The 15504-nt window shown below is 39.0% G+C and overlaps 1 long non-coding RNA gene and 1 pseudogene across 1 annotated transcript in view; both read left to right on the top strand.

The window, feature by feature from the left end:
• Positions 1-7165: 7165 nt before the first annotated feature.
• On the top strand, positions 7166-8554 carry LOC141512189 (putative elongation factor 1-alpha-like 3; annotated as a pseudogene).
• Positions 8555-14653: 6099 nt separating this feature from the next.
• LOC141511634 (uncharacterized) overlaps positions 14654-15504 on the top strand; it is an 8239-nt gene continuing 7388 nt past the window's right edge. Inside the window, exons 1-2 of the long non-coding RNA XR_012475357.1 lie at positions 14654-14694; positions 14958-15007. This is a non-coding gene — a long non-coding RNA (uncharacterized LOC141511634). The remainder of the gene's footprint in view (positions 14695-14957; positions 15008-15504) is intronic.

The following is a 15504-nucleotide window of genomic DNA, read 5'->3' as shown; positions in this document are numbered from 1 at the left end:
TCCAGATGACTCTGGAGGAGAAAGTAAGGCTAGTGTCTTTGTCCAGCACCCTCTCACTTAAATCCAATTCACTTTTGTTTCATGGCATCACATCCCTGATGATGTTCTCCTTTGAAAAGGAAGAACAAACAACAGTAATATGAACTATCAGTATCCTGTGTCCTTTTCATTTCCTCTGGAGACAAAGTGCTACCTTGAGAGCTGAGCCCATTGCACATATTTTTGGGAAAACCTAGACTTGAACCAAAAAGTAGTGAGCCAAAAAAGAGAAAATAAAAATTGCTACATTGTGGTCAGTTCTCAAATTTGAACTCATAGTTTTGATGGTTCTTGGGCCATGATTTGAATGATCTATAATGGTTTTCATTAGACTTCTGACCATTCAAAAAAACTTACCCAGTTTTTTTTTAGGTTTTTTTTTTTTTGCAAGGCAATGGGGTTAAGTGGCTTGCCAAAGGCCACAAAGCTGGGCAATTATCAAGTGTCTTGAAGTCACATTTGAACTCGGGTGCTCCTGACTCCAGGGCTGGTGCTCTGTCCAATGTGCCACCTAGATGTCCCTCACCCAGTTGTTAAGATCCTACTTTTCTAGTGATGTGGAACTAGACCCAAGAGCAATACAACTGATCATACCTTTTGGCCCAGCAATACCATTACTAAGTCTATATCCAGAAGAAATCATAAAAAATGGGAAAAATCCCATGTGTTTAAAAATATTTACAGCCTCTTTTTTTTTGTTGTAGCAAAGAAATGGAAATTTAGGTGATGCCTATCAATTGGGGAATAGCTGAACAAGTTATGGTATATGAACATTATAGAGTACTATTGTCTATAAGAAATCATAAATGGTTGAACTTTAGAGATGCATGGAAAGAATTAATGAGCTGATACTGAGTGAAGGGAACAGAACCAAGAGAACATTGTACATATTAACAACAACATTGTAAGTTGACCAACTATGATGAATTCAGTTCAGAGAGCTTGGACAACTCAGAGACCTGTTTTGGACTACACCATCCTCATCCAGAGGAAAAACAAACAACAAAAAACACCCCACAGTATCTGATTGGATATTAGGTTCACTTAAAAAAAAAAGACTTCTCTTATGTTTTTCCTTCCTATTCCATGGTTTTCTTTTCTTTCTTTTCCCTCAGTCCTAATTCCTCAAACACAAAATGGCTAATGTGTAAACATGTTAAACACACACATATTATACACACACACACACACACACACACACACACACACCAATTGTTAGACTGTTCATCCTGTGAGGGGAGGGAGGTAGGAAGGGATGGTGGTAGAAAATTGTGTAACTTATAAATATGCAAGTGGATGAAAGTAGAAAAACTTTCATAATATCTAATTGGAAAAATAAAATAAAAAAAAAAAGATCCTGTTCTTCATTAAGGTGAAATTCATAGTCTGATTTCTTCTTTCTCCTAACACCTTGTTTACAGGTGGCTTCCTCCATTGTTATTACATTCCAACGGCCTAGAATTCTTCCAAAATGAACAAGAAAACAATAGCAAAATTCCAGTCCCTAATCTCTAGTTCCTTTCCTTGGTTTAGGGTCATTTAAATTATGCTGAGTTACTTCCAGTAATATCCATGATAGAGAGAGGAAGGGACCCCTCAGTATTAACACATGAACCAAAATGCTGGTATTTAGAACTTTAGGGACAGGGAATATTGATTTGGGGTTATGGCATGTGGGAGAATATTTAGAGTTGTCAGTTTAGGTCCTACTGACAAAAATCACCATCTTGGTTAAGAGTTATATCTTTCAGGACTTTGGAGCTGTTCATTTCCCTCGTTTGGAGCTCTACTCTAGTCAATCTAGAGCACATTCTGTTCAAGTCTGAGGGTCCTATTTGAATGCGATGATAGCCTGTCACCTGGGCAGACTGCTTCTACTACATTAGGAAGACTAATAATGCATTGGAAAGTGTCCAGAAGAGGGGGGACAGGATGGTCAGGTCTTATCTATCCTTCAACATCATTTTAAGTTTAGCTTAGAGGTTTGAAGTTAGGACTAGGAGACAGGAATGGTGGAATTTGAAGTGCTTAAATTTGTTCTTCTTGGTTTCAGAGTTTCATATGAGGATCTGACAAGAAACATACCATTTCAAGTGTGGTAGACTGCTCATGATCTATTTATCCAAGCCCTAACTTCTTTGCTGACCTTCAGTCTGTTATTTCCAACTGCTAACTCTGTCTTAAATGTCCCAAACTGAATGCATGATTTTTAGCCCCAAATTCCTACTCCCCCCATCACCTTCCCTATTACTGTTGAGGGCCACATCATCCTCCCAGTCATTCAGGCTTACAATCCATGTGTTTTCCTCCACTCCTCACTCTTCTCAGTTACCAAGGTCTGTCAGTTTACCTTTGTAACATCTCTCATATATTCTCCCTTCTCTCCTCCGATATTACCATCACTATGATGTAGGTACTCATTCATTTAATACCTGAACTATTGCAACAACCTGCTAATGCATTTCCCTTCCATGAGCCTCTTCTCATCACAGTTCTTCTACTCAGCCATCAAAGTGATCTTCCTAAAGTTCAGATGACCATATCTACCCCTTCCCTCTCTTCCAACTCAATAAACATCATCGGTCTCCTATCACCTCCAGTACTGCCCTTCATAAGCTACCCTTCATAACTTCCCTACTTTTCCAGTCTTCTAACACCTTCCTCCCACCCCAAAAATTCAATGACATTGTCCTCCTTTCTGGACCTCAAACAAGACATTCTAGGCATTTTCACTGGCTCTCCCCCATGCTTTGATACTTTCCCTTCTCATCTCCACTCTTGACTTCCTGAACTTCTTATAATTCCTTGCTAAAAAGGGAAACCATTCCCAAAGCCTCTGAATTCTAGACCCTTACCTCTGTACAAAATAAATTGGAGATTATATATATATATATATATATATATATATATGTGTGTGTGTGTGTGTGTGTATATACATACCATATAATCTATATAGATACATGTACATACATACATATCAGTGTAGGTACATATATGCATTTATCCAATATACGTACACACACACACACACACACACACACACACACACATATATTTATCCTGAATTTATTTATCTGATTATTCATTTATTGCTCTTGTGTTTGTTTGCATGTTGTCTTCCCCATTAGACTGTAAGTTCCTTGAAAACAGGGACTGTCTTTAACTTTCCTTTTATTCCCATCTTTAAGTACAGTGCCTGGCTACATAACACTTAAATAGATGTTTATTAAATGGCTAAATGGCTCGTGGCTGCCATCTGGTGGACTTTTCTATAATTTCTCAAGACGACATCATAGAATGCTGGAATTAGAGGAAGCCTTAGAGGTTATCACCAGTCATCTTGCCACTGGACTCTGATGACTCTGGAAGAGAAAGTGAAGTTACTTGACTCTGCACAGAATTGCCTCCCTTAAATCCAACTCACTTGCAAGTCAAGACATCACCCTCCTGATGTCACTGGGCCTCTTTGAGAAGGAAAACTGAGCAACAGCAGAGAAAACAGAACTAGAGAAGGGAATGTATCCAGTTGATGATAGAATCTGGAGAAGAGCTCGTTTCCCTAATGTCTAATCAGTCTCTACTATTTCAAACGACATCCTTATTTCTTTCCTCAAGAGGGAAGAAAGCAAAGGTTCTGAGCTTCACTTTGATCCATATGTGTATATACTTATACCTATACCCATACCCATACCCTTACCCATATACTTTACCTATACTATACCATACCCATACCCTACCCATACTCATACCTTTACTTATACCTATACTTTACCTATATTATACCATACCTATACATACATAGACATATACACAAACTGCACACATGCACATTCACAGCAGACATGCACATTTTCATAGATGCACACACAAAAGACACACATACACAACACACATGCATGCCACAATACATATACACACACATGCACCTACATGTATGTAGGTATACTGGATCAGAACTGGCCTCTAACCTCTGGGTGGCCAGAGCCACACAAAGCAGTTTGGAGGCACAGACAGGATTTTAATTAATTTCTAAGACAGGAAAGCAAAGACACAGATGCCAGAGCCACGCCTCTGATGGGAAGGACCCAAGGCAGTGCTGGGAGATCTCCTATGACTGCTCATGCAATGAGGGGTGCCAGTAACAATGTGAAAAGTCTGAATCATGACAGGACTTCATGCTTGTCCAAGATCAGAGACTACCTGATGCTGGTGTGAAACAATGCTGTGGGTAAGGTCATCCAGAGGGGAGATCATCCAGAGCATGAAGGATTGTTGTTATCCAAGTTCAGGACATAATTGCCCTGCTTGCTGTTTGCTGAGCTTGGGATACAGGGTATCTCCTAATATCTTGACATTTCCCCCCTTTTGGTCAAAGGGAGAGTATCTGAAACAACCCCTACCCTTGTGACTAATAAAGGAGAGGCAGTTATAAGTCAACATGCCACAGGAGCCAGGAGGAGATGTTGCCCACCCGAGTACTTAGGGGACTTATCTGAGAAATGTGTTCCAGGTGTTATTGCTAGCCATTGTTTGTTTGTAAGCAGAAAGGAGCAGGGGAGGCAAGAATAAAAGGAAAGAGAAAAAAATTAAAAACTTAGGCAATGTCTTCAACCTTCATCTGGAATCTCAGGTGAGCTGTATCATCTGGATGTCCACTGCTTCTGAAGCTTGAAGTTATTGGAGGGTTCTCTCAGAAGAAAGGGCTTTCTTCAGATGGTCCAGTTTCCAAGCCACAGAGGGTTAAGTTTAAGCAGAACAATAAAGTTTTTCTTACATTTCCCATAGCTGCAGAATTACATTAAGTCAAATATAGATCAAACTACTCACACTGGACTAGTTCTGAGAAGGGAGATTTATATGTCACCAAGAAAACTAAGACAACTTTAACATTAACTTCAAGTCTCATTAATTGAGGTAGGAGCTAACCAAACTATCTCTTAGCCTTCAGGTGGGTGGCTGAAACCAAAATAGAGGCCAGTAAGAGTTTTCTGGTTTGGGAAGTGGGAGCCAAACAGAGCTGGTAGGAACAGTCGGTTAGGGGAACAGAATAAGCAGAAAGTCCCAGGTATCTCTTGAAGTTTTCTGGTCCCTAGATATTTTTTTCTTGGATAATATGCTTTATTTTCAGTTTCTCTGGTGGTCTTTTCTTGTTCCAAATCTAGAGGTTCCTAGATAATTGTGTTAGTAATTACTTTTTGTAATTTACTTACATTTGGTTCTCCAAATTTGAAACTTCAGAGAATTTCAGTTTATATATCATTTGTTCTTTTTATCCTTACCTCAGTCTTGTTCCTGATATAAGAATCTTTTAAAAAAAAATTTGTGAGAGGGGCAGCTAGGTGGTGTAGTGGATAAAGCACCGGCCTTGGAGTCAGGAGTACCTGGGTTCAAATCCAATCTCAGACACTTTGCCTTGCAAAAACCTAAAAAAAAAAAATCTGAGAATCTAACTGTAATAGGAGTTCATCTGTCTTTTAAAATGATCAGATAGAGATTTAGAAATTAAAAAAAATTCAATTACATGCAAAGGTAGTTTTCAACATTCATCCATTTGCAAACATTTTTTTCAACATTTTAATACCTTCCCATCCCCCCCCCCAATGGCAGCAATCTGGCATAAGTAGTACATGTATAATCAAGCTTATCATATTTCCATATTAGTCATGTTGTAAAAGAGGAAATAGAACTACAGGGGAAAATGAGAAAGAAAGAAAAAACATAAAAGTAATTTTTTAAAAATGGACATATTTTATTTTGTTCTGCATTCAGATCCCATAGTTGGGTTTTGGTTTTTTTTTTGACTGTGGATGCCATTTTCCATAACAGGTCTCTCAGGATTGCCTTTGATACCCAAACTGCTGGAAGGAGCTATATTCATCATAGTTGATTCATCTCACAGTGTTGCCATTAATTTGAACCTCTTGGTTCAGCTCACTTCACTCAGCTAGTATTTCGGAGGCCAGATCACACAGCTAGTATTTCTGAGATCAGATTTGAACTCAGGTCCTCCTGACTTCAGGATCAGTGCTCTATCTACTGTGCCACCAGCTGCCCCTAGACAAATACTTTTAAATATGGGAAAATAATTTTACTTTCTTTACCATTATCAATACAATTTATATGTAAAATTCAATTAATCCTTAATTAATAAATCCTTAGAATTTATTATCCAAACATATCTAAAGCCTGAGTTGTTTTCTCAAGATTTGCTATTCCATTTAATTAGATAACTGTTATAATGTCTTATTCCTTTGTCTAGTTATTTCCCCCTTTGGATGATATAATCCCTATATTATAGTTTGACTCCCAAATTTAGGTTAAAACCATAAAATGTTCATATTTATATCCTATTATAGTAACTCAGAAATGTTCCAGGTTCAAAATATAATTTAATACATTTATTGTTATACTTACAAAACTTCTTGATTATAGAAATTTGTCACAAAAGGAAAAAGTGGGACATAATTATAATAATGTCATATATTGTATCAGGGAAAAATCCCTTAGCTCTTTTGATTTCAGGCATGAGTTATATCTTATGGCCAATCATGTAGTCACAATATATCAAAAGCAAGACTCAAGGTGGAAATTTTTCTTTTCAGAAAGAAAATAAGGACCCAAGGCCTCATCCCCTAGTGACACAATACAATAAAAAATTTTGGTGTCAGGCTGTTGCCATCAGAAAAAAAGAAAGAATGGAAATGGCACAATCAGAAACTAGAGTTAGAGGATCTTATATAGACTGTGTCTTGCATGGTCCCCCTAACTTTTTCCAGACAGAGACATCTACCTTTAAGGAATTCCCAAACTACAGCACCCGCCATTTTCTACTATTCGGTTCATGATAATTCAGGCAATTTTCCCAGTAATCAAAGCTCAAAACAATAGTAAATTATAATCCCAGGAATTTTGTCTTAAATAGCAAAATTTCACTAACCTCATCTTAGGGCTTGAATACCTTTCCTGATGTTTCCAAATTGAAAGGGAAGTTTTTGTCTAATAGCACTTCTGGTTTACAAGGGTCTCTCAAACTTTACAATATAGATTTAGAAATACAATAATCCCCCCCCTAGTTTTACAGCCAGAACATGGGTATTATGAAAACCATTACTAAACCTACACAAAAATGGGTAAGGAAAAGGTTCACATTAACATTGTCATTATTGGATACTTAAACTCTGGAAAGTTCACCACTACTGGCCACCTCCTCTATATATATGGTGGAATTGATAAGAGAAGCATTGAGAAATTCGAGAGGGAGGATGCTGATATGGGAAATATTCCTGGGTCTTGGATAAGCTGTAGGCTGAAAGAGAATGTAGTATCAATATTAATAACTCCCTGTGGAAATTTGAGACTAGCTAGTATTATATGAACATTATTGATGTGCTAGGACACAGAAACTTTATCAAGAACATGATTACAGACACCGACTAGGCTGTCCTGTTGCTGTTGCTGTTGGTGGTGGTGAATTTGAAGTTGAATGGGAAGACCTGTGAGCATAGCCTTCCGGTACACTAGGTGTCAAACTCATTGTTGGTGTAAACAAAATGAGCCAAGCCACAGCACCTATATTAAGAAAATTATCTACAATCTTATCACAGTAGCTTTGGTGCCAATTTTAGATTGGAACTGTGACAACATGCTGGACACAGTCTCTAATATGCTTTGGTTCAAGGGATAGTAAGGATGGCAATGGCAATGAAATTTCACAGCTTGTGGCTTTGGATTGTATACTGCCATCAACTCTACCAACTCACAAGCCCCTTCATCTCCCCCTCCAAGATGTCTACAAGATTGGCAGTATTGGTACCTGTTGGTCAAGTGGAAAGTGGTGTTCTAAAACCAAACTTGTGGCCATCTTTGCCCCAGTAAATGTTATAACTGAAGTAAAGTATGTTGAAATGCATCGTGAAGCTTTGAATGAGGCTTTGCATGGTGATAATTGGTTTTAGTGTCATGTCTGTCAAAGAAGGACCCATGTATGGAAGCTGCTGGCTTCACATGTAGGCAACACCAGTGCTGGCTATGTACCTGTTCTGTTCTGTCACATTGCTCACATTGCTTGCGAGTTTGTTGAACTAACGGAGAAGATTAATTGTTGTTCTGCTAAGTAGTTGGAAGATGGCCCTAAATTCATGAAATCTGATGATGCTACTATCATTTTTTTTAGGTTTTTTTGCAAGGCAAATGGGGTTAAGTGACTTGCCCAAGGCCACACAGCTAGGTATTATTAAGTGTCTGAGGCCGGATTTGAACTCAGGTACTCCTGACTCCAGGGTCAGTGCTCTATCCACTGCGTCACCTAGCCACCCCAGATGCTGCTATCATTGACATGGTTCCAGGCAAATCCATGTATGTGGAGAGCTTCTCTGATTATCCTTCTTTGGGTCATTTTGCTGACCATAACATGAGGCAGACTGTTGCAGTTGATGTCAGCAAGCAAGTCAACAAAAAGGTTGCTAAAGCTGACAAAGTCAGAAAATTTGCCCAGAAGACCCAAAAGGCTAAATGACAACACTGCCACCCAGCGTTAATCAGTGGGAAGAGAGATCTCAGAGCTGTTTGTCTCAATTGACCTTTTTAATAGGAAAAGACTGGTTAATGATTACAAAGCTTTAGGAGGAAAAGGAATGCTTTTGTGGACCATTTGTTTCATGGCAGTTTTAAGTTATTAGTTTTTAAAATCAGTAATTTTTAAATGGAAACAATTTGACCAAAAATTTGTCACAGAATGTTGGCACCATTGAAACACTTTAATGTGGGAAAAAAAGAAATACAATATTAACATAAACAATAAATTTCAGATGACATCAATTACATTTCCAAATTAACACATATAAACATCATTGATATTATTACCATTGGCATTTTAAAGCCACTTTAAGGTTATCAGGTATGGAACAATTATCTTCAATTAAAGATATAATGTAGTGTTTAGTATATGCCAGTCACTGTGTTAGGTACATTACAAATCATTATATAAATTTGATCTGGCAACAATGACCCTGGGAGGTGGGTGCCATTATTATTATTATTTTTACACATCAAGAAACTAGGGCAAACAGAGATAAGATAGCTTGTGAAAGATTGCACAGGTTTCTGTAACTTAGAACAGAGAAGGGTAGGTTCACTAAGGGCAAAGGCTGGCAGGCTCCCCTGCCTTGTACTGCCATGCTAAGTGCTATCAGGAGCACTTGAACCTTCCCAAGCAGCAGATGGGCAGGACTTACCAAGCTAGACCTGCCTTGAAGATACAAACTGACTGGACAGTGGAGGATGGCAAGGCACTAGTGTAGCCTAGGGACTGGGTGGCTTATGCCTGGATCTCCCCATTGATGGTAGTTTCTGGAGGCAGGGCAAAGCAAATGCTGGCCATGAGTCCTCCTCCTCCTCCTCAGCCCCTGCCTCCCCCCACAACAGCTTAACTGCTTCTGGGGCTGGAGTAGAATGCATGTATTGCATTCGGGTGATGTCCCCCAGGCTTGCCTAGGGTCTGACTGAAGGATGCCTAGGGGCACAGCTGTTGGAGTCACTGCCAATGTGAGCTCCTCTCCCCCATTTCTCCCCCCAGCCCCTGCAGCTGCTGCCCCCCTCCGCAGGACATAATTTAAGTTTTTCTACTATTCTCCTGCATTCTCTTTCCTTAATCTGATCTGAGATGAGAGGAGTCAACAGAGACATGGGCTGTAACGGTTTTGTTAGCAATTCCTACAACTGAGATACACTCATGACTCTCCAGGAGGGGAATAGAGAAGGCAGAGAGGTTTACTGAATAATCCTCTTCTGCTATCCTTCTGCAGAGCTGCATCATATTGTGAGGTCAGACTTGGGGAGGGTTCCTCAATAATATTCCTGAATGCTTTCCCTTTTTCAGCATCAACCTAAGTCTTCATTTTACATTCTGTTTTTTAGTGGCCTGGTTATTTTAAGCCTTTAGTTTTAATTTTTTCCCCCACATTACATGTAGAGATAGGCTTTAACATTCCTTTTTTTTTTTTAGGTTTTTGTAAGGCAATGGAGTTAAGTGGCTTGCCCAAGGCCACACAGCTAGGTAATTATTAAATGTCTGAGGCTGGATTTGAACCCAGGTACTCCTGACTCCAAGGCCAGTGCTTTATCCACTACACCACCTAGCTGCCCCTTAACATTCATTTTTTGCAAAATTTTCTCCATTCCTCCCTTCCCTCCCCGAGATAATAAGCAATCTGATATAGGTTATACATATTTCCAAATTAGTCATTCTGTGAAAAGAAAATCAGATCAAAAGGGGAAAAACATGGAAAAAACCTAAAAATAAACTAAAAAAGTGAAAATAGTATGCTTTTGATTTTTCATTCAGACTCCACAGTTCTTTCCCTGGATGTGGATAATATTTTCCATCTTAAGTCTTTTAGGATTGTCTTTGATCACTGTATTGCTGAGAAGAGCTGAGAGTTTATTATAGTCGATCATCACACAATGTTGTTACTGTGTAAAATGCTGATGATTGTCACTTGATCAGTTTATTTTACATTAGAAAGAGATTCCTAACTTGTATCTCTTGTTGAGAGGGATCATATTTCCCCAAGGGTGCAGAAGAGGACAAGTTTCATCCTCTTCTGGAAGCTGCAGTCTCAGTGGGGAACCCAATGTCAAAATATCTTCAATCAGACAATCAACTTAATTTGTTTAGAGACTGGTGGATAAAAATTACTGATAAAAAAGGATACAAATTGAAAAGTAAAGGGATGGTTAACAGGAAGTTACTATAAAGAGCTGTTTGCTCCCCCACCCCCTCTTTTTCTCCATTCTGGGATTTGAGCCGGAAAGGTTGGTAGACTCATCAGATGGGGGGTGAGGTGGAGTGGGGTGGGTTGGAGGACTGGAGAAATCTCTCCTACTGATACCAGAAAGTTCACTTGGCTTTGTTCCATATCAGACCCTACTTCTGACACCAATTAATGTCAACTGGACTGGAACCGGCCTCTAACTTCTGCATGGCTGGAGTCTCGCAAAGTAGACTACAGATAGCAGAGTCAGCATACAAATAGCAGTTTAAATTAAGTCAAAGTCAGGAAGCAGCTTGCAAATAAGTATACATGTGTCAGAGCCTGGCCCCTAATGGGAGACACCTGAGTTGGTGTAGGAGCTCGATTTATACCTTTGACTGGGCATGCAGTGAGGGGAACAGTAACAATGTGGAAGCTGGGGCTCTGACACATGTATACTTATTTGCAAGCTGCTTCCTGACTTTGACTTAATTTAAACTGCTATTTGTATGCTGACTCTGCTATCTGTAGTCTACTTTGCGAGACTCCAGCCATGCAGAAGTTAGAGGCCGGTTCCAGTCCAGTTGACATTAATTGGTGTCAGAAGTAGGGTTTGATATTGTGTGGGATAAAGTTTTGAGATTTCTTCAGTAAAATATTATAGATTGAAATTGCTTAACTATGTGCCCTTCCTTCCTTGACAAAGCAAACTTCTGGGGTATTGTTGAAGAGTCAACTGACTTCATCTTATCTGTTGATGTCTGGAGAATCATTCAATTCTTGGGAGTAAAGAGATAATCTGGATCCGGTTTGAATTTTTATGCTCTGTTCCCTAGATTAGTTTGCTTTCTTTGAATTCTATGCCCCTTTCCCTAGGGTAGTTCTCATGTTTAGACTGTAAGACCACATTCCTCATTAATGAGGTTGGGTCAGTTGGGGGGGTGGAATTGAGTTAGGATAAATGTGATTCTTGGGCCTTTTGTTTTTGCCTCAATTTCTCTAATTGACTGTGGCCCGTTTCTTGAGAAACCAATAAAGCCTTCTCTTCATACCTTGAGAGATCTCTGAAATTTATTTAAGTGGCATTTGTCCCACACAGATAGCATGGCCATTGGGGACTTTGGCTTCTCAGAACTTGGCAAAGCAGTGCTGCTGCCACAAATTATGGTAGTTTGTCATTTTCTGGGAAGCCTTTGTTTCCCCTCTGTGCAAATGACCGGAAGGCGAGAGACTCAGTAGGAAGAGAACAGCAAATCCATGGCAGGAACCTCACATTAGTGAGGACAAAGAATATAGTCTTTAAACCTCTAGTCATAGAGACCCCCAAAAAAGTTAAGCCTAGACCTTGGAATCTGAGGTCACTAGATTCCTGGAGGGTCCATTTGGGTGACTGAGGGTTGGGGGTGACCCCTTCTGGTTTGGGCATAAGGGACTTCGATCTAAGGGCACTTGATCCTGAGAAGTCTCTGTCAATATTTAAAATGGGAAAAACCTGTCCTAAGCCTTCCCCAGAGGCAAATCAGGTAAATAAGACTAAAATATGAAGGAAAAGTAAGAAGAAAATGATTAAGTATTGTAATGAATTTGGTCTGCCTTTGGGAGGGAGAGCCCTCTCTGCATTCCTGAGACATCAGGAATTTGCCATTGGTCTGTGTTTTGAAATTCAGTTTGGAAAATTCTGTTGCATTTTGTGTGGTCTGTGTTTGTGCTTTGTCTGTCTTTATGTGTTTAGAATGTATATTGACTTGTGTGATTTGTTAAACTTGGAAAGGAGGAGTTGGTAAATTCCCCTAAAGAGTTCCTTGGGTAGCCTCATTTTGTTTTGGATTTTTAGGCAGTATTTATCTAACTCTGTGCCTCTTCCCTTGAGCCTGCTTTCTGCCTGTACAGTAGATAATATACCTCCCTCCTCACTCCTAGGTTGTCTCTTGAGCACTTAAAGAGGGATTTTTATTTTGATTAAAAAGGAATGGATTATGGAGGCCAAACTACTCACCCTGTTAGTCTACCATTATGAGAAGGTCCCCCCCTTCCCTTTTTATGTTCCCTTCTGTTCCCAGTTCTCCATAATTCTGTGGTGCTAGAATGTGTTTCCCCCATTCTCTCTCTCTCTCTCTCTCTCTCTCTCTCTCTCTTTTTAGGTTTTTGCAAGGCAAATGGGGTCAAGTAGCTTTCCCAAGGCCAACACAGCTAGGTAATTATTAAGTGTCTGAGACCGAGTTCGAACTCAGGTACTCCTGACTCCAGGGCTAGTGCTTTATCCACTGTGCCACCTAGTAGCACCCCCCCCCTTCTCTTTTAGAAAAAGGACTAAGGAGAGAAAATTACTTCAGGAAGAATTAGTAAAATAAATGTTCAAAGGGACCTTATTTTGAAATAAAAAGAAACAGGAAAGAGATAGTGAATATTATCATAGAAGGAAATGCTATTTGAAAAAAAAAGTTGTTAGTGAGTCAGGTTAATCCTAAAGTATATAATGTGGTTACCAAGATATGCCAGTATAGGGGAAGCTAAATAGTTAATCTTTTCCCAGAATGCTATGGTAACAAAGCTTCAGGAGTTTATCAGTTTAGATTCCGGCAATGTTGGTTATTACAGAAAATTATGGGACATGTAAGGATTTAAGAATGAAAGATCAACCTCCCCCCCCCCCCCCCCCCCCCCCGCCTCCAGAAAGGATTGTCCCTCTATAAAAGTTATTCAGCTTTACTCTATTTGAAGAAAGGGGGGACAGGGAGTATTCTGATTAGGCTAAGGGATTTTTGGATGACTGTTTGCTTTTTCCAGGGTTTTAGCAGTTATAATCAAGAAATGCTAACTATTAAAAGCTGGGAATGGAATCATATCTGTGGTTTATATAGCTGTATAAACTATGTGACTCTAGTTCAGAATAGTATGAATTAATTAAAGTCAAGAAGAGCTAATGAAAAGGAAGTATGGGAATGGGTTGAAGCATGTAGACAGAAGGTTTGAGCAGGTTTGACTTTGTATACCACAGATGGATTTTGGGAAATTTTGTAAAGTGGCTTACAAATCATTGTAAGAGGAGAAGAAAGTGGTTGTGCAGTGGCCCCTCCACGTGGAAATCAGCCCCTCCCTCACTGAGGGGGAAGGGAGGGGGTTTCTTAAAGAGAAAAGCTGTGGTTTGGGGAGAGTTTAGAAGAGTTTAAGAGAAGAAAGAACCTTTAAGGGGAAGATTGAGAAGTTTTAGGAGGAAAGATTTTTTTTTTATCCTTACGAGTGTCTGGAAAGATTCCATGCTTTCTCCCTGGGTTGGGGAAGGGGTGGTGGGTTGGACATGTGATGGTCCACCTGAGAGCCTGCCCAGCCAGTGGAGGCAGAGGGGATAGACAGGAGAGAAACCTTTAAGGGAAAGAGATCCTTCCATAGGTGGGATATGTGATTGAGGAAAAAAAATATATATCTAAGATCCAGGGGTTAAGAGACTCCTTTATTGAAAGGAAATCACATTTAATGAATATCTGCTGGCCATGTGGCCTGAGTGATGACTCTCATTGTTTTTAAAGTTTCTGAACTAGAGTTTTGGAAAGAACTGGGAGGGTTTTAAAAGAGGGATACTAGTGTTGTAACATTCTGACAATTTGTACAGAATGGGAGGAATTAAATAACCTAGATTGTTAAATTAGTTTGGGATTAAACTGTTTTAACACTATTGTAACTTTTGCAAGGAGTTTGGGATTTTAAAACTCTATTGTAACACCTTTGGGTTAAGAAAAGTGGTATTGGGTTAACTAAGAAGAGAAATACCTAGGTTATAAGGGATGTTTACTTATTTCTTTTGGGAAGAAAACTCTAATTGGTTTTAATGTTGAATAATGCTAACAATTGTATTTTTATTTTGGATAGAGCTTTTGGAATGTGAGTGCTGGATTTTCTGTATAAGGTACTCTAAAGTTTTTATCAAATTTAACTGTTGGGAAGTTAGTTGAGTTGTAATTACATTGGGTTTTTAAATGTGTCATGTATGAGATTGGATTCTGAGAATTTGGGTAAAGAGACAAAAGTGTAAAGAACATGGGATATTCATTTTGCTCTTGTTCTAAGGGAAATGAGATGTTTAAATAAGAATCTTAATGTTTAGTGTATATTAACAATTTATGTTTAATTTTAAAGAAGTCAAGAATGTGGACTTCTCTCTTACTACAGACAGCTGATGGAGGCTCTGAACAAATTGCAATTGTGGGCCTTATTGTAAGGTAACTTATTGATGAATAAGATGTTTTTTATCAATTATGTAATTCTTTTGTAACTGCAAGGAGATTATATTTGCAATATTTAGCTATCTATTGTGAATATGTTATTTAAATATTGTATTGTTAAAGCCTGGGATTAATGTAATTGCTTTGAAGGGCAATAAGGAAAATATGAAAAAAGTATGACCCTTTCTGGGATAGATCTGTGGTTCATGAATAATGTAATAATGGAAGGATTGCTTTAAAAAAAATCTAGTAATATGTGTGTTACTCTGTTACTCTTATTGCTGTTCTGTTATAATGAAATTAATAATGCATGTTGGGAATTTAAAGCTACCTAAGATGTTTTAATTGTTTTAAAGAATTCTGAAAAGTAATTTTTATGTTAGGGGACAGCTGGGTGTCACAGTGGTTAGAGAGCTGGCCCTGGAGTCAGGAAACCTGAGTTCAGAGCAGGCCTCAGATACTTAGTGATTGTCTGGCTGTATGACCTTGGGCGA

This window comes from Macrotis lagotis, chromosome 2, assembly GCF_037893015.1.
Source record: "Macrotis lagotis isolate mMagLag1 chromosome 2, bilby.v1.9.chrom.fasta, whole genome shotgun sequence".
NCBI classification, from domain to species: Eukaryota; Metazoa; Chordata; class Mammalia; order Peramelemorphia; family Peramelidae; genus Macrotis; species Macrotis lagotis.
The sequence above is the reverse complement of the archived record's forward strand: the minus strand, read 5'-3'. Positions and strand labels throughout refer to the sequence as shown.